Source organism: Stegodyphus dumicola, chromosome X1 (genome assembly GCF_044657685.1).
Source record: "Stegodyphus dumicola isolate Sdum_Otavi_A_Nest chromosome X1, ASM4465768v1".
NCBI lineage: Eukaryota > Metazoa > Arthropoda > Arachnida > Araneae > Eresidae > Stegodyphus > Stegodyphus dumicola.
In genome coordinates, this window is record NC_140780.1 from 195,357,467 (window position 1) to 195,384,853 (window position 27,387).

A 27,387-nucleotide genomic window follows, 5' to 3' on the forward strand; every position below is an offset into this window, starting at 1 on the left:
TAAATATAAAGGATCCACGGTTCCAGACAAACTCAGTCTTCTGTGGAGGATGTCGCGTTAGAGAGCATGACTATCAGTAATAATCAAGACAGTTACGTAAACAGAAATACCGATCATTTACAGAGGTAGTCGGCTTCAAGATTTCGTAGTCATAAAAGGGTTGATTTAAAGTCTGGAATTTAAACAAATATGTGTTAAACTGATTCCAATTCCGAAATGAATAAATATGTGGTAAACTGATTCCAGTTCCCGAAATGAGAAAGTTCAATAAAGGTAGTATATTCAAATAAGCATATTAAAATATAAAACGCAAACTTCCACTTGCCTTTAATATTTTAGTAGAATTCAATTTTCTGGCTGTAGAAGAATTCTCTCCTGAACAAGGTAGACACGGCCATTATCTTTCCAAATACACTGAACCCATTCATTTGAAATTAATACTAGTTAAGCGAAAACTGAATTTTATCAATCAATAAGACAGTTGTACGCTTAAAGTTTAGTCAAGTAGTTATTTCAGTATCTATTAGTTTATACCAAATAATTTACAATTTCAGATTCACACGTTTAACGGTATTTGACTTTTGAAACTATTTATTTTTTTATGAGTAGGCAATGTTTTTAGAGTAAATTAGACAGCACTTAACAAGCCGTACTGCCCTTATATATATAAAGAGGAACTGATGCATTAAATTTTAATTATTTTTTTCAACAAATTTTCTCAAAATGAATTTCCTTTATGGCTATTGTAAAATATCTTACGCAAAATAACTTTTAGAAAAATGAGTTAGCAGCAAATGATATTAATTGGTGAGCTAACTGTAAATAATATTTTACAATCCTTCTAATTCGAAAGAATATTATAAATGATACTCTCAGAAGTGTTTTAGATTTTAGAAAAGGCTGCTTTTAAATCTCTTCGTAAAACTGAGCCAAAAGGTTTGATGTGATGCCAAATGCGGATCCCCATTGGGCAAGACAGAAAGCTCGGTAGGATATTGAAGTTAGGGATGGATGTTGCCTATCGCATTACCGGTGAGGAGAAGACCACAGGGGAACCATAAATATGTCACCCAGAGTAGACAAGAAGAGGGTGCGTCCCATTGTCCAGGTGTCCAACAGTGGTCTAAAGCAAACCCAGTTTCACAAGTCCATCTGTTTCCAACCCCCCTTCGTATACTGTCCATTGGCAAAGGACGGTTATTAATGATTCTCAGGTTGGGTCAGCCATCGGAAAAGGGACCCAGGGAGTTTCTATAGAAACGCTAACTTCCGCTTTCTCTTATCTGTCATCTGTGTAGGGAATATTATTCTGAGTATTACCTCTAGGGGACTTTCTTTACTTACCGACAATTCACTCAAGACCTATGATTTATTTATTGCAATTGTTCTATAAATCCTTTCATGTTATGCAAAGTTTCGGTGACCACCTGAACGCATATTTTCCTATATATATTTTATATCCTTAAGTAATTCAGTTCGCATTTGATGATTGTATAGAAAGATAGAACTTATACATTTAAATAAAGTGGTAAACATGACTCATATTTTAGCGAATAAGTTTAAATTATAATTTATGTCATTTTCAAATAAGAGACAGGACCTAAAAAATAAAGCTATGGTGAACGCAAAGACAGTTTTCTGACGAATTAAAGTATTTAATCTAAAATTTTGCATTTAAAAAATCAGAAACAATGCCGAATAACATATGCGTTTTTCAAAATAAATTCAATCATAAATGCTTCTAAATTAGACACTATTTGGAATTATTTAAAACAATTTCTAATATAGTCATTGAAGTACCTTTTGAAAACGGTTTGTTGTTAATACTTTTGAGTATATTTTGAAAAATGACTTGTAACAAGGTCTTGGTGCGCATAAACCTAAACCTAAATTTAAAAAAATCTTACTGAAATTTTTATGATTTTATGCGGAAGTGAAATCTAAGAAGAGATTGAGTAATGTACGTACTAAAAGAAACCCATGTTACTAAAAGAATAGCATACGACTCAAAGGATATTTTATATACAATCCCTTATAATTTGTATTTACCGGAAATACGGGTGTGGTATAGGGATCATGGCATTGACGGAAGAGATTCTGCCTACCACTGAAAGGTAAGAAAGAAAAGAAAACTAGAAAAAGAGAAAAGACAGTTCACGTCTCTGTTAAAAGATGGAAAGGGCAAGCAGCCCAAAACAGATGATGACAGCATGTCCAAAAATGGCTTCATTTTGGTAATGCGACAAGTTTATCTGACATGCTGTTCTTCAGCGGCGGTTGCATTCACTGAAGTCTTTGTTTATGCCTATGAATCTAGAAACAATACTCTAAAGCGCTTTTTATTCTTCCAGCACATCGGGCATGAAGGTGGCCTTTTGTCAAAAAGCATTGCTCAGTAGTGGGTCTGATCGTTTGATTACACACGTTCAAATGAAAAGTAATTTTATTTCAAAATGAAAATGAAAAGATGTAGTTTGAGGTTTTAAAAGAATTTAAGTTTTTCTGGGGGAAGAAGAAAAAAAGTAGAATTAACTGTAGCTTTAAATATATTCGTTCTTTTTTACATACCTCCTCTTCCCTGTACGGTGCGCATTTTAATGTTGAAAATATTTGGTGTAAAATCTTCTTATCATATTTTAACTTCATTGATATGATGCTCTTTTTAAATTAGCAAAGTGTATTTTTTTTTTCCCAAATAGAAATTTACTTTCGAATCGTAATTCGGCAGGACTAATGTAATGCATGTACTTATTAAACTGCAAATATTTCGTGAAAGTCTTTGTGCAAAGCATAGTAATTCTGTTATTAGTTAAACAAGAAAACAATAAATCGAGCATAATTTCGATTTTCATATGTTCCGTTGTTTTAACTTCTTACAGGTTTGCTTTGGTTTATGTGGTTACGGTAAAGCTTCAAGGGCTATCTGCCTAAGGGAGGGGATGCCTTTGTGGAGAACTTTCCAAGGGAAACTGGCTCATATACACGTCACACATGGGAAAATTCACGAAAACGCCCATGCAGCCAGTCTGTTTGTGGGATTTGAATCTCCGCCCGAACTACCAGTGTTCAACGACTTGACCGCTCGGTTGGCCCTCGCTTTTGACAGAGAGAAACACATTTTAGGTTTGGGCTTGAGCTTTTTCATAAAGAATTAAAAAATGAGAATCACGACATAAAGATTTTATGTTCATCTCCCATATTAGACAAAAATGATTCAATATTAAATGTTTGTTCTACATGTGATGAGCAGTAATAATTCAATTGTAAAGATACGTGAATTAAAAAGAAATTTGTAAGGATTAATTGATTAATTGCGAGAGTTGTAAGAGAAGTATAAAGCTGAAAAAGCAGAGGATTCATATTTGTTTTTGAATATGAAATTGTATGTAAGCAAAGTTATGTTTTTATACATTGGCAATGGCTTATACTTCGAATAAATATAATTTAAAACCTATAATTTTTGCATTGGCATCCATGAATATTTTGATACGTAGTTCATAAAATCCTATTAAAAAGATGTAAATTAAAATTGATTTTCAATTTGAGTTTCAGAGAGCCGCCTAGTTTTATGGCGATTATTCGTAACCTCGGTGAGGGAAAGACACTTGCATGCCTGTAATATCTTTGTAGTATATCAACTTAATCTCTGCCTATCCAAAAGACACAACAAGAATTTGATAACTGATACCCCAGTGGATGCCTCCTCGAACACAAGTGAGATGTAAATTAGGCAGTCTACCCATTCACTCTTTGTCATAATTAAACAATCCGAATGAATTCCAAATGCATAGGTAAGAAAAGAAAAACTTCTAATTTTATTATATAGCAATTTACAGATTGTTGTTTATAAACTAAGTCCCGATTTTTAACTTTCCTATTATTATTGAATCAAGAATGCGTATCTACTGTCCCGAAGGCCCCGGATTCGAATCATCGAGACGGCATGGATATTTGTAAATGTATAGTGTCTGTGCGGAACAGGGGCACTCTAAATATGCGGCGAGCCGAAAATCCTCTCGAGAGGAAGGTGGTAGGGTAAGAGGAATTTGAGATCCTTGAACCTGTCTCCCGCCCCGGGGATGCTCTCCTTCAAAATTGGGGGGGGGGGCGGAAATGAACGAAGTCGTACTATCACATGTATGGTGTCCAAGGTTCTTGCCAATGACAGACGCAATCTTGACCCCTTGCCATGATGAATTTCGTGAGCTTGCTCTGATATCAGAGACCTGATTTGATGTTACTGTCGATCGGGTGGGTTAAGCCACTCATGACAGAATATACATATTTTGTACTATTTTTGCTGGTTTGCTTGGTTTTAAAAATGCTGTTCGAAATGTTTTCGTTAGTTTTTAAACGATAGTTAAATTGAAGTAAAGAATTAATTATTCTTATGTGTAAAAGTATGTTACACATATGCGTAATTTTTGCAGCTACATGAACTAAGTAATCAAATGACCGCCTAACAAAATTCCACTCATCATCTGCAAATATCTTTCATTCTGTTTTTCATAAGTATGTTTATATGAGCAGAAACTTTCAGAGATTAGATTACAGCAGCATTTTAAATTTTAAATTAAGATTTTTTTCAAAAGATAACATTAGCACTTCTACATTATCAAAATGCTAAAAACGAGTAACTTTTTAAATTAAATGGTCAAATACAAGGCATTTGACTTTCAGCCATAGAATTGTGTAATGTGATAATTCTGAAAAAAAAAAAAATAAATAAATAAATAAATAAAATAAAAAAGGTACTAAACCATTGGGGTGTGCGTTTTAAAGAAATAACTTACTTAACAGAAAGTACCAAGTACAAGTTCTATTAAAAAAAAAAAAAAAAAAATTCTAAATGCATGTTTACTTCATAAAACTGTTTACATGCAAGGATAAACAACTTGCTCGAATTGAATGTCTAAATATTTAACTAATACGCTCACATTCCCTTAAAGTTTCTAAATGTGCAATATTTCCTATTTGAGCAATTTATGGTGTAAAAATTAAAAAATGTTTTTGTTTTGACTATTGTTAGCCATAAGGGCGTTATCCCAGAAGGCTATAATTTCGTTTCGGCATTTTGCGTCGAAAATTTTAGATGTCCATTTCGCTTTTCAAATTGTTGCCACCGAATATTATCGCCCTGTGTTATATTTAAAGAAATTAAATAATGAAGAATCTGCATAAATATATGTATGTTTCTCGCATTGTGATAAAACAACGATACCTAGAGCCATCAAATTTTGAATACCGTAAATTTCCACCGAATATGGGCATCTGGAAGCCCTAATTTGGAATTTATTTTATTATCGATTTCATATTTTGTCAGACATTAAAGAATTTTCGATTAAGAAACTCAACGATTCAAAGTAAGCAATTACAACACTGTACGGGGAAAAAAAAAATAATAATAATCTCCAGCTCGCGAGAGTGTGTATCGGAAACTCTGAAGATATGCTCATTTTAAAATTATTTTGCGATATTGCTGTTGAGTTGAATTTTATGGTTTAATTGCGAAGAATAAGAATATGATATTTAATAAGTAAAGGTAACATACAAAACGTTAAAAAAAGAACTTTTGGGCGTAATGTAAAATCTGAAAGGTTTCAGATTTTTTGTTTTTGTTTATGAAAACTAACTTATTACCGAGAATAAAAACCTTTTCAGATTAGTAAAGTATTAAAGCATTAAAATTTTAATAGTATTATATCTGTGCTTTCAACCATAACCTGTACAATCCTGAAAACAGAAGAAGCAAACTCTTCACGCCTGGACATCAAACTAATGTTCCATTTGATAAATCTACTATAATATACAACAAGGAAAATCAGAATGGTCATTCTTATAACAAAATTAAACGAATGTTTGCTGGAAAGTGATGATCTCTGAATTTCAGTGGAAATCTGCCAAGGTCTTGAGCCGTGGAAGGAACCATTGAAGTCCCTGCGGAGAAAACTGGAAAAGAGTGGTCACAATGAAGTCCTTACTTACTATAGATCCATTCATCAGACATATACAAATCATTGAACTTGGGGTCACGTGTCGCACAGGGGGTGGGACTGGACTCCAGTGAGACCCCAAATGGGACTCCAGGGACCGATTTAGAAGACTGGATGATCTTACTAACGTCCATTACCGCCCACTCAACAAATGGAACCTGCAGCGTAATTCGAAGAGTCTTGGAGTTAGATTTGGTTGCTGTAATTAACACCAAGAAATCCTACTGGGCCAACATGAGGTTTTATTTTGAAATAAGACCCCAAAGAGAGAATGTAGAATAAATTGGAGTTCCAAGAGGGAAAAAAACAGGAGCAAAAATGCTGAACTCTGCAGGAGCTCGAAAGTAAAACCCTTGAAAGTAATCTGTAATTATGTTAAAAATCCCAGATCTTTCTGAGATACTCTGTTGAGGTCTTAGTGCGATTACAATTACTTATTTTCCAGATGTGAGTGCTACTGTAATTTAAGAGCATGTTAAGGGTCGGATTTCATTTAATGAAAAAGTTCATTCAAACTGTGATAAGGAAAGAACAACATTTCAAAATGTGATGGAGGAAACCTAAAACATCAAGTTTAAATCTGAACGTGTTTTTTGACTTACTTTAAATACTTTAATCAGGACATTCCCCTGTGAGAAGTATTTGGGTGTAATATGATCATGAATTTCAATGTTTATAATGAATTTCGAATTTTAACGTAATTTTATGTTATGACGTGTCAGGATATATATTTGAATACTCGATTAGAATGCACTGAATGGATGAACATTTTTCTGTTGTGCAACCAAGGTAAGCTGAAATTCTATCTTATATTTTGATTTATATTAGATGCTATGAAAAAAATCTTTTGATATTTTTTAAGTATTTCATTTAATGTAAAACTTGTAAATTTGAGTAACTTGTTATGAACTTCATAAAAGTAAAATTAATTGAAAATTGACTGCGTCTTACTAGTATCTGAAAGAGGAACGCTTAATGAAACTATGAAAATATAATATGGAGATGGAAAAACAAATGTCAGACGTTGTTTAAATTATGAATGAGAACTTAAATTGCATCCATGTATATATTTTGTCATGTGCCATTCTCAAAGTACGTTAAAATTCAATCGAGTTTTTCTTTGTTGATATTGCTTTATTAAACTATATTTTTGTACAAATACAAATTCTGACATCAATGGTTTTCAATTTAGATATAGAAATATGAAGAGCTTTTCACGTTATTGTAATATTATCAGTTAAAAATATTTAACATCGTCAATACTTACAGAGGCGGAAATCACCAAACTATAAACACTACAAATCTTCTTGTTCTTCATCACCTAAAAGAAAGAAAAAGGAAACAAATAAATTGACATTAAAAGTGAAATTGAGGGGAGCGAGGAAAATCATCCTCTAAGGAGAAACCGGGGATAAATAATTGTGAATGAAAAATCTTTTTAAGAAGAATAAATATATAAGAATTTTAGTTCAGTATTTCAGTTTAAAACGAAGAAATTTTTCATTCAAATCTTGGTTTTCTTTTCAGCGAATTGTACTTAAAGTATAGTTTGTTATTTTCCTACGCTATCAATTCCATTTTGTAAAGATTCAGGATGTTCATATCGGTTGAGTTAAATAAATTGTCATAACTGCTTAACAAAAATTGTATATAATTGTGTTGAAACCAGATGTGTAACAGTTCTATGTGTAAAATTTTATGTAAGAGCACCCTCGGTTCTAGTCGTCTTCTGTGTAGATGATCTTTTTAATATATATATTTTTATATTTACATAGATATTTTATGTTGATTTTCAAGGCTGTCGTAGTCTGTTAAATAAAGGAACTAAAGCAGAACAACACTTATCAGTATACCGCATATGATGTATCAGTTTATGATGAGATTAAAAATTTAAAAAATAAATAAATTGTTAATAAGTTGCATATATAAGTAGGGAATAAAGCAGCTAAAAGAAGGGAGACTTTTAAAAAGTGTTTTGTTTAGCAGTTCTTAAATCTTTCTGTGCTTATAAAAATATTCATTCAATGAAATCTGCCTGCTCGATTTTCTCTGTCGCTTCTTTTCGTAAAACATTTTTTGACGGCAAAATACTAAATCCGCCGTCTAATTATTACTAATCATATGTCGCAATTTTCTGTCAGCTTTCTTTGCGATTGGCCACAGTATCGTTTTCAATAACTTTTATAATCTATGTTTCTAAATTCAATATTTTTATGTTTTGTTTTGGAGACATCTTAGTTTAAGGTTACAGAGGCGTCTTAATCTGACTTTCATCCTTAAGATTTACGAAGAGTAAAATAAAAATCTCATTTACTAAAATAAATGGTTATAACATCAAAAATATAAATGAACTGACTTAGCCGTGCTTGAACAATGATACGTTATATGTTACCAGATCTGCAAGGGGGGACTGGAAAAATTAGCATAAGCAGTCAGCAGTGTGATGAATCATTTAAAGAGTGCTGTATCTTAACCGCCGAATATAAGCCTCAGTGATAAATTACACCCCGAGGGAGGGTAAAATTAATGATTCAGAAATAATCAACTATTGTTTTCTATACAAATAGCTTACTGTTCTAATAGAAATGCAATAGAATTGGAAATGCAAAAAATTAATGTACGCATATATATATATATACGTATACATATGTAAATATGTTGATTGATTTGATTAAAACATAAAATATTTTAATGTGATAAGCAACTTAGATATTTGGCGATCATCTTAATACATATTTGACGGTCACTGTTTGATGGCTCGTCTTGAGGCAGGGGTCGCCATGATACGTTCACGCCCTGAGTGTGCCACGTAATCTATAACTGAGAAAATCTTATTGACACTTCGTCGATAAAATAAAACTTCAAAAGCTGATAATCTTGTTCATAATGTTTTTAAATTATATTTTCAAATAATGTTTACAAAATCAAAACAGTCTCTCCTTCATAAAAAATAATAGTGATAAATCATTTGAAGATAATAATCTGCATTGTTGATAGTTTCAAGCAAACTGAGTCTCGTTTCTTCCCATAAAAGTTTTTAAGGGAGAATGCAATCATACTTCAAATAAAAACGGTGCTTTTCGAGGTGCGCATCGAGCTGAATTTCATTAAGTTTTATACTCGAGGTTAATTGCAAAAATGTGAAAAATGTTTTGCTCGACACCTGAATGCTACAACTTTGTAAAAAATTTAAACCACTGAAATCAGTTAATAAAGAGTGTTAATATCACGTATTTTATTTTCCCATTTTTGTAATCTTTGTTTTGAAGAGAAATAACCCGTTGATTTTGTCTTAACGAATTTGCAAATGTATTAATATTCTTAACATCACAGCTTGAAAGTCAGATCCTCTAACTTTTACTGTTCCTTGCTATAGGAATTAATTTCAGCGTTTCTTTTAATCATTAAAAACGATTTTTGAACACTTTAGAAGTAAAACTTTCGCAACATTTTTAAAAAAAAAATATAACGTTTAAAGGTATGTAAATTCATTTATTCGATTATTTCTATCTCATATGATAAAAAAATTACCTCAGACTGTTCTCATATTTTGTTTTTCCTTTTCTCTGCAATTCTTCTTTGTTTCAATAATATTCACAATTAAAAGAACACAGTATTTCTTAAATTTTAAACAGAAATTATATTTCATCAATAACATTAGTCAGATAGTTTTAAAAATTAACAATGTATTTTATTAACAGCAAATTAACGAAGGTGTAGTATTCTGTAATAAAAATGCATTTAACTTAACATCTGGTTGATTTTAACAGTAAAAGTGGAGAGGACACACACTGTATTCATTGTTTTAATCAAACACTGCTGCAATTCTGGCAGATCCATTTTGTCAATGAACGCCGCTTTAATACGAAAAGGGGGAGCTTGAGATGCGACAGCCCTGAGATCTGCATACCAGATCAGAAACCAACAATGCTTGGGCGAAAATGATGCTTCTCTTTTATTATGCACACGTTAAGTAAAGGAGATACGAACCCGAAGAGAGCCTATCTGCTCTACACAGCACGAATATTAATTAGCAACTCCCGTGGAAGAATATTCAAAGCATAACCTTCTCTTAAGGCCTGCAAGCTCATCAGTATGTATGTGACAGCTTCTCGGAAGATTAATGGGCTTTCCCTGGGCACATCTAACTTTGGCGTACACTACAAGGATGCTTTCCAAAACTATTTTTTTTTTTCAATTTTTTTCCTTTAATTTTGTTGTTATTATTTCTTCTCATTTTTTTGTTTTTATTTATAATTTTTTTATTTTATTTTATTTATTTGTTTTTTATTTCTCCTTTTGCAAAGCGAGCTTCAGCTTACGAAGATGTAATTATTTCATTTTTTTCTCTTTTTCGCTTTGTAAGTTGTTCGTTTTCGGATTTTCTTTCATTTGTTTGTTGTTCTTTTGCAGACCGAAATCTTTCGTATAGAATGAAGGAAAGTCATTAACGTGGATTTTTCCTCCAAGGAATGCTCTTGGAATGCTTTGCGCTTTGCATCAGAAGGGAAAGAGTTGAGAAATTTTCGGGTCGACCTGTAGGGGAAACTTAGTTAAAAGCAAAATTACTAGGTTTGAGAAACTGCAGTAGTCTTAAACTAGTCTTCCAAACTTTTTCATTATCTTCTTTATAATTCTATACAGCATATCATCTTAAACTTGAGAAAGAATTGCGGAGATTACGCTATCAAAATAAACTTGGGTTAGTTGATGGGGCAGTTATGAGAAAGACAAAGTTTTTCAAGTTTAACACTTCTTCTTTCTATTTTGAAAATATTATTTTAATAAATATCATAATCTTAGTTTTCAAGCCATTAGAATATTTATAATATTTATATGTTCAGTCGGGATATATTTCGGGAAGAATACCTTTCACATTTTCCAACAATAATATAACTCAAAACAACAACGTACGTGTAAATATATCTCCTGATGCAAATTAATCGTATTTGAATGTACGTGAAACGTCACTTTTTATTTCCAGAAATTTCCTTTAAATGGAAATTTATATTCTCTTTGTGACAATCAAAATAGTTTTTTTAATTCATCTGGCTGTTCTGGCATTTTACGAAATCAGTAAATCATGTCTCCTTTAATGTGAAAAAAATACTTTTAATCTCGATTTTTTTAAATGTGTAGCACAAAAGTACTGAGAACATTTTATGTAAGTTTACTTGTAAAACTTATAAATGTTTCTAGAGGTAAGCTAAGAACAGCTTAAAAAAGAGTCAAGATTTGTCGTTAAGCCACAACGTAACCAGAAAACTTTATTATTTCTTCTGCTCATTACAAAAGTCGAATGTGTATCTGAGGATGTAACTATTTATAATATTGTAGTTGGAACACGTTCAACGTTCGTTCACGTTTTCATATTCGGAAAAATGAATTTCCGTCATAAGCAAATCTGGTATCATAGATTTAAATATATATGGTTTTATATATATGTTGGTTAATATAAAAACCTTATTGAAATGAATACGTTTCACGAGTCCCAAATCTTGTTCAATCTTAAGTACATTTCATGCAGATTCTGACATTTTTAATAGTTTGAGATTTTTTTGAATGACTACATTAATTTGAAAAACGTACTGCGTACAAATACGGTATAATTTTATGTCATAATTATTATGTGCTCACAAAATTAATTTTAAAATTTTGGATTTTTTCAAATTCACACTAAAGTACAAATTTCATTTAAAATACTTTAATTCTTGAAGTGGAAAATATGGATGCTATGAGAATAACTGAGCCCAATGATCGGCCATTTTTTTCTTAGAAAACAGGTATTTTCGCCGAAACTTCAATGTCAGGATGCAACTCACACAACGTAATAAGATTTCTTACCTTTTTTTTTTAAAAAAAAAAAAAAAAAAAAAAAGATTTTTGGTGTTTAGCATTCCTTATAATGACTAGTAAAATTTATTTTTTAAGCAGTATTATCTTTTATGTTTTAAGAAACAAAATTATGTGCACTTGTGTCTTTTTTCTTATTTAAATGCTTTTAAAAAATAATTTCATAAATTTAGAAAGACGTGAAAAACAAAAGCTAAAATTGAAACTGATAAATACTAGAGGCGTTGATTATTATGAAGGTAGAGCTGTTTTAGAGCAAGCAATAACCATTAGATATGAAAATTTCCTTGAACATAATCTGATTTCACCTTTTTCAGAATTTAGAAACAGCATCTGTCTTGCGAACGTTCGCCATTGTACTGTTTTGCTGCTATTTTCAGAAAGAATGTTGATTTCTTAAAAACAGTTATTCAAATGGCCGGACGATCGGTCATTCATCTGTCTTATCACTGAGAATGTTGCCCAAGGTGCACTGAAGGAAGGTAGACCGGTATAGTGCCTTCAAGAACAGAAAAAGAAAAACAAACAAACAAAAAAAAAAAAAAAAAAAAAGACACATACAGCCAGGTCTGACATGGGAATCCAACGCGAACCCTTGATTTGGAGCAACCTAGAACGGCCTTGTTATGAAAATAAATTATTTATTATAACTTTCAGCATTGACATTATTACCAGAAAACGTTTCTATCCTCATGCATTAAATTTCTGCTGTTACGAAATGTTGGCTTAATTCGTCAGGTGACAAAAGGCATCCATGGATGAACGGGAGAGGATGAATAGCCATGTAAGACATATTTCGTCATTTTTAAGAATCGAGAACATAGTGGCTAAGCACAGGTACCAATAGTTAATTGAAAATTTGTAAAAAGTGTTGTGTGCGACCGTTAGGAAACTATAAGCACTTGGTTCCTTCACCCCTTTTCACTTCTTCAGCGCTAAATCGCACCTCATTGCCTGTAAGGAATCTTGGCTCAAAAACTATCGCAACGCTTTCCCGTTTACCGTATAGCAATTATTTGGTATTTCTTTTACTTTATACGAGATTTTTTCTTTATTTCTTAAACTCAAAACTCATCTCAAAAGACACCAAGAAGACAAACAGAACAGAACAACAAACTCTAATGATAATATTTATGTCTTGGCGTCTGCAAAGAGAAATTTAGAAAACATTTCAGAGGTAGATTACGAAGTGTGACAATATAGCTCTAACTGCTATATTCGATATGTATTTTGTAGGTAATAAATTGGAATTTCTTGCAAATTGTAAAAATATTTTTTAAATCATTCTCATTAGTTTGGGGACATACCATATACGAAAAAGGTTCTTTCTTTAAATTGCAGTAGTGAGGAGTATGTTATTTTTTTATTGTTTTTATTTTTATTTATTTTTTATTTATTTATTTATTTATTTATTTATTTTTAAGGAATAAAAGTATTTTCATGCTTTATGTTTGTTGGTTTGTATTTTACCAAAATTAGAACCTATTCTGTTCCTGTTCACTTACGAATTATTTCATACGTAAGCTCAAGCAGATTCTTTTCAGTATATATATTTAAAAAAAAAAAAAAAAAAAAAAAAAAAAAAAAAAAAAAAATCGATTTAGCTTTTTTGACAACCCGCACATTTTATTTTCATTTTTAAGATATTAATTAATAACACATTCCTCAAGTTAAGTTGAAATCTGATACATAAGGCTATAAGCACTTTTTTGTCTCTTATTATATAAAGAAAACTTCAAATTCTAATTCCTATGTACAGATTTAATATCATATAATTTTATTTAAAATGTATACCGACAAATTCTTCTTATAAATACCTGAAAAAACAGGAAACAAGTTACAACCATAGAAACCTAACCCATAAAGCATTTTAACGAAATTATAGCAAACAAGAGCCAAAACTGGCAGACAGTCCAAAGAACGATGCGAACCCTATTCACCCTATCTGTCCATAATTATAAGTAGCCTCCATCAGAAAAAGGACAAATATAGTCATAAATCTTTGCTCCTGCTGAATTCCTTGCAGCTCAATAGCGGAAAGGATCATAAATCGTTCGGTACATGGTGACGATGCCAATACCACCCTCCCTGTTCCTTAAGGGGACAGGGCAAGTGTCCTTCCTCTAAGGGTTTCGAAGTTTTACCCCTTCATTCTTCCTTCAGCTTTCGGCATACAAGTCCGCAGGGGATGAAACGCTTATTCTGTCACTTGTTTTGTACGAGCTGATCTTACGTTACGGGGGTCTACAGGCACGTATTTTGAAGATGAAATATTTCCCAGTGAATGCTAAACCATAAAAGAACAACAATTGCTTAACTAAAAGCTAAAAAGGGTTCCAGTATCCTGTCTATAATATTTTAATAATTTTAATTATAACCTAAAAAGCTCTTTTTTTTTTTTTTTTTTTTTTTTTTTTAATTAAGCACCAATTGTGCTATAAGTCTCGAAACTCACTTTTTATCCATATCCCTTTTTGTCTGAAACACTTTTCATAGTGTTGCCCCGTAACCTTATCGCGATCTACTGCTTTAGAAGAGTTAAGTAATGAAGAATCCGTGTATATGCATCTGGATCTATATTCCTCATATTGTGGGAAAAGGACAGCATCTAAAGCCACCGATTTTTCAATACACGTAGTCCTGCAGCCGAACATCGGCACCTAGAAACCGGAATTTTGAATTTCGAATGTTTTTTTTTTTTTTAATTTATTTATTTATTTATTTCATATTTTGTATTTATTTAGAGAATTCGTGTTTAACAAACTCAGAGATTTGAAAGCGAGAAGTGGCAATACCGTTCGAAATAAAACATTTTTATCTCCAGTCCGCTAGACTGTTGCCCTTCTGCAGCGCACCAACCTGTTGCCATTCTTTTCTGCTGCTGAGTAACAAACCAAGTGATTGAAAACCAATGAACGGAGTTCTGGAAAATATTTTTTTTTCTGCTTTTTAATCTGATTGATTCAAACAAAAATGCACTTAAATAATGAGATGTCTAATTATAAATTTTAAATATTTTTATAAAATGACACATATGATTACATGTGTCATTTTATAAAAGTACATAATGATTTTAACAATGGATTCGTTAAAATCATTATGTAATTTTTTCATCTTAAATCTTTTAGGCGGCTGGCCCCTCGAGAGGCTAGTTTTCAAAAAAGTAATGTAGCAAATATAAAAAAAAAAGTTTGTCAACCCCTAACACTCTATCTTGAATTCTAAAGACATGTAGTTTTTAAATATTTTGTGCTCTTGAATTTTATCTGACATAAGTGCAAAAGTAATATGAAAGTACCGGCTCACGGGCAAGTTCTTAAACTTCCAGGGGGAGCCCACAGCAAGCCCGCAGGCTAAATTCGCAGAGGGAGCGGAAAGCAAACTTGCAGTTTTTTGATAAGGGGAGTGTTTCATGATTCTTAATTTACTTGATAAGATGACGTCACCCAGAGAAGTTGAATATGTTATAAGTTTATATATGATAATATGAGGTTTACTATATCTAATATATATTTTAACAGGGGAATCAAAGTATTTGAGGGATTTTTGAGTCGTGTTTCGGGAGAAAACTATAACTAACACATCTCCGTGATCAAACCGATTCGTATTACTGCATCTAATAATCATATTTCCTATTGTAATGAAATAAACGTATCAAGCTCGGGACAAGCCATAAGTTAAGGAGGTTTGGATGCATTCTATCGTGTTGCTCAAAGTAAATTATCGAAGAAAGAGACAGAAAATGGGTACAGAGTGTAGATGCTTATAACTCATTTGTTATATTTTACGAATTTAATTTTCAGTAAAGGGACATTGGCTACTAAAGAATAATAATAATTTTTCCTAATAAAGTAATGAAAGAGGGTGGTTAAAAAAAAAAAAAAAAAAAAAAAAAAAAACTAAAGTAGCCCAAAAAAAATTCGTGTACAGCAGGAAAAATGCGATTTAATCCGATGTTTTTTATACAGTAAAGAAGAAAAGTGGCGATCTGATGCCTAAATGAATATACTAGTGTCCTCATATCCGCAGATAATATTGCCCCAATTCGATGTGGTTATAGAAAATGGCATATTACTGATTCAGCCTTCTCTTCTTTCTGCATTGACAGTTATATTTCTAGCTTAGCGGCAGAGCGAAAGTTACAGTAATTTTATTCCCAACTAAGCCCAATCTAGAAGAGTTCCATATTTTAATTTATTTATAATTAGGCCTGCCAGACTTCCCGCTTTCACCGAGATTGTCCAGATTTAATGATATGATCCCTGCTTCCTGGCTACCTTGTCATTTTGCCCAGGTTACTTGGCAAAATAAAATTTAAAAAAAAAAAAAAAAAAAATCCCTAATATACAAGAAATAAAAATAGTGCAGCATCTAGTAAAATAACGATATGGCAATTAAAATATTCCGTCTGTTGCACTAACTTTTGAGAATTCAAATATTTTGTATCTAGATCTAAATACTTTTAATATTATCTAGATGTTTTCTCCCAAAATAAGGACAAATGTCTTTCTTACATTGAGCTCTAGGAAAACATTTTTGGTGGAGCAGAATTTTTTATTTGGATGAAAAAGAGTGAAAAAACATGGTATGAAACTGAAGCAGTAGATTAAAAAGATTAATGAAACTGTCGCTAATTATATAATAAACTGGGATCAAATTTTCGAGGAAGTAGTGATTGCAAAAGGTTTTTTTTTTTTTTTGCGGGGGGGGGGTTCAGATTGTAGAGAGTTTGTAAACAAAAATGAATGCAACTTTTCAATCGGTTACAGCCGAAAACATCGCAGACGAAAACGTCGCGGAGAAAACAACGCAAGGCGAAAACGTCGTGCTACAAAACATCGTGGGAGAAAACATCGCAAAGAGAAAACATCGTAATTCTAAAACATCGTGGTACAAAACATCGTCGTCGAAATTAAAGCGGTTCAAAAACTTCGCAGTTTAAAAACATCGTCGTTGAAAATATCGTGGTAAAAAATAAAGTATCTACAAATCATCGCATGACGATAACATCGCAGACATGCTTTTTTCAGGCTTTAATAACTGTAAATGGATATTCCCATAATGACTTGTGAGCGCAAGATGGAAAGAAGGATAACTTTTACTTTCATATTCTTTATTAATTAATAAATTTTTGCTGAGAAAATAAAAAGGAAACTTAAGCATAGAAAATTAATGCAACTTATAGCACTTAATAGAATTTTAAACCGGCATAGTTAACTAACAAAGGCCATTAATAAATCATTTTTATGAAATTTTTACTGGTAATTTTTCATTAAAAGTATAATCTATAAAACGCATTTAATTTTCTATTTTTTAAGTTTCCTTCTTACTTTTTCAGCAAAAAATTTATTAGTTAATAAAAAAATGTGAAAGTAAAAATTATCCTTCTTTATACCTTGCACTCACAAATCATTATGGGAATATCTATTTACAATTATTAAAACCTGAAAAAAAAGCATGTCTGCGATGTTATCGTCATGCGATGATTTGTAGATACTTTATTTTTTACCACGATATTTTCGACGACGATGTTTTCAAACTGCGAAGTTTTTGAACCGCTTTATTTTCCACGACGATGTTTTGTACCACGATGTTTTAGAACTTCCATGTTTTCTCTTTACGATGTTTTCTCCCACGATGTTTTGTAGCACGACGTTTTCGCCTTGCGTTGTTTTCTCCGCGATGTTTTCGTCCGCGATGTTATCGGCGGACACCTAGTTTCATTGCCACAAGTAGTGCTTATTTTTATCATTAAAAAAATCATTGCCCAGTCTTGCTCAAATAATCAAGTACATTTTCAACCTGCACCAGCTGAAAGAGTATTCTCAACAATAAATATCATATGGTCTGAAGAAAGAGGTAAAAATAGGTGAGGATTTTATTTTGATAAATGGTGAGGATCTTCCTGGGAAACAAATCCATTAACTAAGGTTGAGACTTACTTTGTAAGGTTACTATTATTATTTTAATTAACCAAGTATTATGATTTAGACCTTTACTATCATTTCTCCTTTCCGTTTCCTCACTAGAATGCAAATCAGGTTAGATAGTATTTAAACGGAGTAATAGTATTTAACTTAAATAGTATTTAAACGGAGGTTTGGGAATTGTAAGACAGAGCATTTGCATCGTTATTAGGTTTCGCTAGTTCTGATAAGATTGTAATTCTTCGGCTTTGCGTTGCTGCCGACGTTCAATTGTTACGCCAGGGAAAAGTTTTCAGCCAACATCAAGAGGCTGTGTGCAATGTGTAGTCCTTAAAACTAAGCCTAGTAGTTCTTGACTGCTTAGTTTTAAATTTGACTTGGATTGTTCGTTAAGTTTCATTGCCACAAGTAGTGATTATTTTGTTAAGTAAGAGTCGTGCGTTTATGTTGAACTTCTGATTTAGTAAAAATGTTGTTCAAGACACTGTAGTTCTTTTCAGACGAAGCAGTAACTCGCTCCAAGTCTGTTAGAAGTTTGAGGATAGTTTATGCTACCAAAGAAAACCGAACTCTATAACTTTTAAAGAAAGAAAAGTCCCCACCTACTCGTGAAAAGCTTATTCTTCTGGAAGTGCAACGAATTTCTGAGAGCTAGTAAATTTTTCATTCCGAAATTACTGGAAATGTTCATTGTTGTCATGTACGCCAACGCTAGTGACTTACATCGGAAAAGAACACCTGCAGACTTTTTAGAACAACGGTAATCAAATGCGAGGTACAGTACCTTAAGGCTGGTATCACACGCCCATTTATGTCAGATGAACAAGTTTCAAACAATTTTTCTACCTGCTTTTACCATTCAAATAAAGATGCACAATTTCTTTTTTCCTTTATTCCTCCCCCCCCCACAAAAATTGTAAGTTGTTTGTTTTCAACAACCAATCAGCTGTCAGCATCGAATCATCCGTCATCAACCATCATTTGTATTGAAGAACTATTCTATTTTACATGGTAGCCCCCAAACGATCAACGGTGATTGGCTATTTCATATCATGTGCCAAAGCAGAAAAATTATTCCGAAGAGTTGTTCTTCCGAAATGTTTTTAATGTGTGATACGACCTTAAGTTTATTCTTAGCTTACTGATTCGAGGAAACATTTTCCCCTGTCGCATTCCGCTTGAAAGTTAGAATAGTGTCGCAGGGAATTGTAAGACAGAGCATGTTAGTCATGCATGTTACAGTTAGACAGAGCATGTCAGAAAGTGTTAGAGTATTCTCTCTTTGTTTTCTTATCTACGCACCTATCTATGCGTATAAGCTTTATTTTCATTACAGATTTTTTTAACAGTTTTACAATTTTTCTTTGGTGTGCTGGAAAGAGAGTAGCATTTATTTTTTAATTTTTTGAAATATTTCCTTTTAACATATATTCAAAGCTTAAATTCAGTCGGAGGTCTGTTATTTTTTACTTTTTGAGTGAAATTGTTATGGCAGCCTGAGCCCCATATAAAAAGAGGTCTGGTATTTTATTTTATTATTTGATTATTTATAATGCATTTGATAAGTTATTAAATTTTAATTTGATCTCTTTGCATTTTATTGAATATTGATTTTAATTACTTAATTATTTTATTACTTTATTTACTTATATTTTTCCTTTTTCCCTGAAGGTCTTCCATACGGTTCCGACAGTTCTAATTTTAGAAATTAAGCATCACTTGTAGCAATGTTTTTCCTGATTATTATGGGAATTGTAAGAATAATATACCAAAGTTTACAAATATGCTGATGTACTAATGATTTCAACGTGCTTGGTATGGTACTATATTGTAGCATGGAAAAAAGAAAAGAAGCATAAATGTAATTCGTTTAACCTTATTATAAAGAAAGCAACACATAAATTATTCCTAATATAATGCAAAATAAACTGATGTTACGTATGAAAAATTTAGTAGCAGTGAATTAAAACATAGAATACTTCAAAATAAAATGTCCTGAGCAACAGAGATAATAAAACGTACTTACGTAAAAATAAGTTAGTACCTACATGCACAAACACGACTGCATCTTCTTTAATCATGTCAAGGACAAGATGTCTGTCTGCTTTACATTATTCGCGGATGATCTAAAACATTTCTTGAACAGAAAGTCTGCTTAATGCTAAATCTAAACACTTAGAGGTCTCTGAAATAGAAACAGAATTTTACTCAAACACATGTCACGGAAGAGATATTAGTACCTTCTGAAATAACTAAAAGCATTGATCTTAGAATATATTTCGGTTAAAAGTGCATAGTGAATGATAACTAGTCGTTAGAAAATTAATAATTACCTTAATTTTAAATTTTAACTATCAAGAATTCTACCGCAGAATAAATTGCCTTTCATGTGTGCTCGACAGTTAACTGTCACGTTTTCTAACTTAATCAGGCAAGAAATATTTTTTTTAGTTATGATATTTTTATTTTATTTTTCTGAAGGAATTATAAATTTCGCTACAACTAATTAAAGTTAAATTTTAAGTTAGCATATATAATTTTTTTACGCTGTTTTGTCATGATAAGAGGTCTCCAGAGGTGTCTTTTTGTCTCCAGAGTTGCTGTAACCTTCTTATAATGATATTCAGGAAATGCACACATTTTCATACGAAATGATCGAATAAATGTTCATTTTATTTCCGTCTTATTTTCACTGCAAATTAATTTAATGAAATTACTTGGTTTTGGAAAAATGTCCAAATCATTGGCGACGGACACATTCTTAGAAGACATTTTCTGGAAAACCTGTCCAGATTGACTTTAAACATGAAGAAAACCACGAAGGTTCATGCAGCCGACCCGTTCAACCGCTGTTCCAGTATTTCGCTGCTTTGTCACTAGTTTGCCTAAAATCATCTTATGTGTTGCATATTAAGTTATATTAATATAAAAATATTTGAACGTAACTACTAAGCATTACCTTAATATTATATACATATACCTACAGGTACAGATTTGTAGAGCATTTAAAAAATAATAATAAAAAATAAAAAGGGAGAAGGAGAGAGAAAAAAAAAAAAAGGATAAAAGAAGAGGGGAGAAAGAGGAGCATTTATCAGCAAAACGTTATTCGTGGCAATAAATTCACTCCAATTTACGTAAAGAAAACTAAATAAGCCACTTGTTCAAAAACGTTTAGAAGAGGAAGATGCCGAGTCCATTTATATAATCCCCATAACCGTTACTCCGAAGTTCCTAAATCCTTATTAAATCCGCACCATTTACCAATGGCTAATTTTCTGCTCCTTCGTGTGGCGCTACGGAGCTGACATCCTCTTGATGCGATCATTAAAAACGAAGCTAATGAAGCTTTTGAAAAAAGATGTGACAAAAAAAGAAAGCGGGTAGAGAGACCATTTGCGGTTACCCAGTGAGACTCTTCCAAATGACAAACTGCGGGCAAGGCGCTAATGCGTCGTCATAAAACGGGCGACTCGACACTACAGGCGGTAAGGATTAGCTAATTTGATTTTTGTGTGTTTACACGGTGACCCCAACAGCTTCTACTAATAGAAGCGAGGTTAAGTTCGCCTGTTAGCAGGTGGTTCGCTTTGGCCATTCATTATTCCAACCACGTTTCCAGAAAGCAGCTCACAGAAACGCGTGATTTACGATTGTACGGTCCCGTCCATTACACCAGGGCCTTTTACAGTCGCTCATATTTCAAACACCTCTCCGCGATCATTACGGTAGCTGCTACTGAAATAAAACACTTTTAAACTCTCTCTCTCTCTCTGCTGGGTGAAAGTGGTTTTCCTTTTTTATTATTATCTGCCCATTGCTGTCTTGTCGCTATTTTTTATTATTATTATTTCTTTCTGCTATTTATCTGGCCATTCGTCTTGTTGGAGAAAGGAACTTGTGTTTGCCGATGTGTCCCTCTTATCGCTTTTACCGCAATAAAATTAGAGAGCAGGTTAGTTTGTCTTCTCGCTTCCTTTTCGTTTATTTATTTTATTTCTCCAACCGTGGCTGACTTATGTAAATCGTACAACCATTATAAAGACGTAACGGAACATAGATTGTTTCATCTAAAGACTCAATTTGCGCTTTCCGACTCTGGCACTTCCAGCATGAAGAAAAATTATCTAATCTGTTGCTTAATCCTCCGATTTATAAAAGAGCGTAAATGAAGTTTCATTTATTATTTCTTGTTTTTCATTTGATTTTCTTTCTGTTGCTACTATCTTTAAGGAACAAGTGTTATTCAATGCAGAACTTTTGAATCAAGGACAATCTATTACGAAGTGCTATGATTGTTTTAAATTTGATTGTATGGCTTTAAATAAGAAATATGGGCTACTCTAATAACATAGCATGGAAAGCCAATGAAAAATAAAGCAAGCATAGTTAGTGAAACAAAATATGAAAGAGTAATCTAATTAAGTATTTCGCTGTTCCATCGTAATGTCTGTAATGCATGAGATATCGTACGTCATTTCCAACTCACAAATATACTAATGTATAAATAAGCTACTTTCTTTATGCCGTGAAATGCATGTAATTTTATCTGTATTCTGAATAAAAGAAAACTTTAAAATTTTCTTTAGGAAATGTATAATGCCATGTAATATATGTTTGGTTATGCTATGCTGCTATTTCTCACAAATAGCACATTAATTGAAAGGTTTGAATTATTGTGTTTGGCATTAATGTGTTTGAAAATTTAAAAGCATTTTTCAGTGGCACGTATTGAGAGATAATTCTAATTCTATCCCTCTTACCTTTTAAAGCCGCGTATAACTAAATTTAAATTTCCCTATCACCAGAATTATTTGGCAGAAACTGTTATACTTTTGCACATAAAGATGTTGTTCCTTTTATTAAGAACCTATCGAGAATGATTTGAAAATGAAGAAAAAAATTCAGTTTCAAATAATTTTTCTTCATACTTTGTATTTAAGATACAAAAAATTCGAACTTTCAAAGGAGGAAAAATATCAAGTTTAAGCAACAAACCTGAAAGGATTTATCTTAAGTTGTCTATTGAAATGTTTAACTTCTTATGGCGTTGAGTAAATATAGATTAGTTAGGAAGGAAACATAGGGTTTGATTTATTGAAACATAAGCTTTTCAAAATATCGAATGAAAATTTTCAAATATATCTATATTTTACATTCACATTTTCTAATTCACTTGACTTATAATGGAACATTCTAGTTTAACTTTAATTACATAACGAGTAATCATATTGGCAAAGTTATCAACATCTGGATCATTTACAATCATCATACGATTTACAAGCCAATATGCCTTAAAGGGATTATTTTTAAATTGGCATAAGCGATTATGTTGACAACGGAAGGAATCGAATTTTTTTACTCGAAGTTATTTAACATTTATTATCGATTTCAATTACAGGAAACCAGACCCCGCTGTGAAACGATTAAATAATCCACCAATTAATGAGCCTTAAGCAAGAACAGTAACCAACTTGAATAATTCATCCATTAGTTAAAATAACAACATTCATTGTTCAAATTACTATTAAAATAAGGCACTTAAATTTGTATTTAATTTCAACTGACTACTTGACTGAGCGACTTCTTAAAAAAATGTAAAATATTTTAATTGCATTTGATTTTTCAATTTTTGCGCAATCTATGAGAGCTACCAACCGCTTTATCAAGATTTTCGACAGACTTTGAAACTTTGTTCCATATCCAGATCAGCATCGCATAAAATTCTTTTAACATGCTACATCTGGTTCTCTCGCTGTTACCTTCGCCAATCGCAAAATTACACTCGTGTGCAAAATTAAGAGAATTTGCACGTTATGTCGAATTTCTGAAAAACTAATGGATAGATTTTAATTGAATTTGGTATGACTATACATTTAAAACAGAGAAAGAGACGTGTGGGAGTTATAACAGATGTGGCAGAAAAAGAGATATGTGAGACGCTTTCCAGGCAGTCGTCGACCAGCTGAGCTTTATGTGGACGACCGTTGTCATCCATTAACATGATTCCAGGATCAAATGCGCCTCTGAAAAGTCAAACAAATGGCTTTAAAATATCCTCTCTATACCTCACAGCAGTCAGAAAGCCTTTGTCAAACACATACAGAGGTGTGCCGACGTCCAACGAAACGCCTGCCTAAACCTTTACACCTCCACCATCGTAATAATCCTTTCTCCTGATGAAAGAGGGATGATATTGTGTTCCGGGTTCTCCTCAGGTACAGATACGCCGAGAATCAGTGTCCAGGCAAAATCTCGACTCATCTGTAACAAGCACAGTGCTTTACTGAAGTCTGGTCCAAGGCTTATGTTGTCTGCACCGTGATAAACGCACTCTCCTGTATGCTGCAGTGAGCGGGACGCAAACAACTTGTCTTCTGGCTTATACAGCTCTATTTCATGAAGACTTCGGGCAACTGAAGACCTGAAAATCGAGTTCCAGTGGCAGAATACAGATGACGTGAAAACTGTGAAGATGTAGCAGACCTGTGTCGCCGCACTGAAAGAACCATATAACGATCCTCATTTGTCGTTGTGCTTCTCGATATACATTCAGTGTCCTGAAACTGCTTCCACAAATTGCAGACGACACTGGGCGTTACATAAGCTCTGTAACCATCTGCGTTTGTGATTGGCCTAGCTCCAGTTTAAACAATAATTCTCCATCTCATTCCGTTATCCATACGTGTGTGGCTACTCCTTCTACCTTATAAAATTTACCCAACTCCTGCGAGAAACACGGCGACTATCTTAAAGGGGTACGAGTACACAAATCACAGAAAACCTCTCGTGTGCTTATATTCCCTCCACAATCGCAGCTCCGTAGACACGCACATATACTCTTACATATTCGAATATTTGCATATTTCTTCGGCGGCAAAATTATTACCTTTCCTTCAATACTTTTCGAAAAACAGACATAATTTTCGAATTCTCTCAATTTCGCACACGAGTGTATTTTCTTGTTAGAACTTTTTGTTTTCGTTCTTCGTATAAATAGATCATTTTTCTAGTGCTATTTGTCTAAAGGGCTAGTTCTAGTTCACTTTTTCTCAGTGGAAACGAAACAAAATTTTAACATCTTCATTCACTAAAATATTAAATTCAAGTTCTTTTCTTATAGTGAGGATTTTTATGTTAGCGATACGAAATGTTAGCGAAAGAACCAATGAAATAATTAACACATTGCGTTTGCAGGTGCTATCATAGTTACAACCTGTAGCCAAAATTTTTGCATCGCTTAAAGGAGATTCCCTTAACTGATTAATTATTTTCTTTAAATCGCCAGTGTTATTATTTCCTTCAGTAACGCTGCATATCATGCACTTCTACCGAGATTTTTCTGTAGGAATAAATCATAGTGCATAATTTTTGCTATAACAGAGGAAATCTATCTTTTTATAATGTTCAATCATCAGTATTCATAAAAACGCTTTTTAGTGAAGAAAATATTAAATTCCTTCTTCGACGTTACTGAAGAAGTGAAGAATAACTGAAGAAGTTACAAGTTAAATAATCACCAGTTTCTACCAAAACATCCTATATTTCGTTCAATAAATTTGAAATTATTAATTCATTGCATAAATTCCTACTCAACTTGAATGATCACAAAACGAATAAAGAAGAGTATGGGCCTATGTTGTTATTTTAAACATCAAAATGAATTCCTATTGCGTGATTCAAAATGATTTTATACTGCGCACATTGATGTTATATTTATGATATAGGAAAGAAATCAGTTTTACCATTATTGAAGTGCAGAAGTATGTATCAAGTCCGTTTTCGTGCTTACATTAATTAAAAGCCATGAAGTACAATTAGCAGTAGACTAAATATTTTGTAATTTTAATATCATAGTTTTGTTTCACCAGAATAAGTCGATGATAATAGGATAGCGATTTTGAAAATTTCTGATGCACGAAAATTTTCCAAGCTTTTGGACGTGAGATATAATATCTTGATTTAGTTAAAATGCAAATTTGTATTGCGTGCCACGTCCATGAAAACTAACTTGATGTTGATTGATGATGTGACAAATTGCATACCTTTTCACATTTCTAATTAACAGACAGAACCTTTTATTTAATATTTAATTACCTGTTTCACGCAATTAAATTCTTCGAAACATTAAATACCAAGTTTAACTTAGGATCTGCTGAAAACTTACAAAACTTTTTATAGAAGGTTAAGAGCAGAAAAAATTCACCATAATTTATTATTTGCATAAAATAGTTTACCTTTTTTTTTAAAAAAAAAGGGGTCCCAAGAAATAAATGAAGTTTCGCTGCCCACAAATTTCTTTACGATTCTTTCACTTAAGTGAAATGAAATTAGTGAAATTGCGAAAGCCTACATTATATTTTAATCAAGCGAGAAATATAAGTGTATATATATATATATATATATATATATATATATATATATATATATATAATTTAAATTTAAGAAGTGAGAACAAACGAAAAAAGACCTACGTAGTCAAAATTTTGCGCATTGTGCTGCAAAATTAAGGAAACTAGAAGATAAATTTTAGTACGCACGCTAAAAATTACCAAAAACTGTGGCTCCGTGAAAATTTCAACATAAGCATATTTAGTTGCTATGAAATGTATGAAAAAAGAGGAATATACAACATTTGAATATTTACAAGTAAAATTAATTAAAATAGTAAGCTATATGCTAAACGAATTAAGTAGATTTAAAACACAGTAAAAAACTAATCTTTCTATATATATATACATACACACAGGTAGAGAAAGAAAGCATCCTAATGTAAAAGGAGGAGGGTTGGAATAGAGGGAAAGGAAAGCATTTTTTTCACAAAAATTTGCCAAAAAATATGCCCTAGCCGTTAGGTACACGCCCACAGCATCACAGAACATACACGCAACCACAACAGCCCGATTGGAACCGACTACAGGAAGATTACTCGAAAGGGGAATCAATGCTCTATCACCCTCAGTCCTTGAGCATAAGCCACTGGAACTTGTCGCCATGGTGACAAGTAAAAGGTGGACTTGTTGATGAGCCATGTCGATGTAATTTGATCCTTACCGCGTTGACTAAGAGTAGATATATTGGCTCAATGATAATGGGGAAAAGAATTCGAAAACAACATCAAATCGACAATTTTTAAAGTTCAGGTTCTAAGCTCAGGAACTTACGCTGCAAATAAATAAGGAATGCATTTTATCAAACAGATTTTGCAAGCTTGAGAAAAGTGCTTTTGTTCGCATAGCAAGATTTTCTTTACGTTCCCATTTCCGAAAATGTTAAATCTGAGTAAGGGCGGTTACATACATGGGAAAAGTTTGATTTATCTGGATAAAAATTTTAAAAAGTAAAAATATAGCAAAGTTCATAAAATTATTACACACGCATAATTTTCTTACGCGGGTGTCTAATTTTCTTTCTTGCACTCTGTTTTCATACCACGTTTAAAGAATCGAGAAGCTAAAATTTCCAAGAACCTCTAAATTGCTACCGAAGTTACTATTAAGTTACTATGCATTTGACCTTATGACACGTACTTTTTCAACTTACTACGGAGTTATTTTAATCCTTGAGAAGCCTTTTATTTCAAATTTGTAGACATTCTTTTGTAATGAGGACTT

The 27,387-nt window shown here is 32.4% G+C and overlaps 1 long non-coding RNA gene across 2 annotated transcripts in view; it reads right to left on the bottom strand.

Annotated features, from left to right (window-relative positions):
* Positions 1–27,387, bottom strand: part of LOC118191269 (uncharacterized) — a 435,608-nt gene that overhangs the window by 97,170 nt on the left and 311,051 nt on the right. For both annotated transcript variants that reach the window (XR_015038557.1, XR_015038556.1), the window contains exons 2-3: positions 19,822–19,958; positions 7,261–7,314 (exon numbers count right to left, since the gene is read on the bottom strand). This is a non-coding gene — a long non-coding RNA (uncharacterized LOC118191269). The remainder of the gene's footprint in view (positions 1–7,260; positions 7,315–19,821; positions 19,959–27,387) is intronic.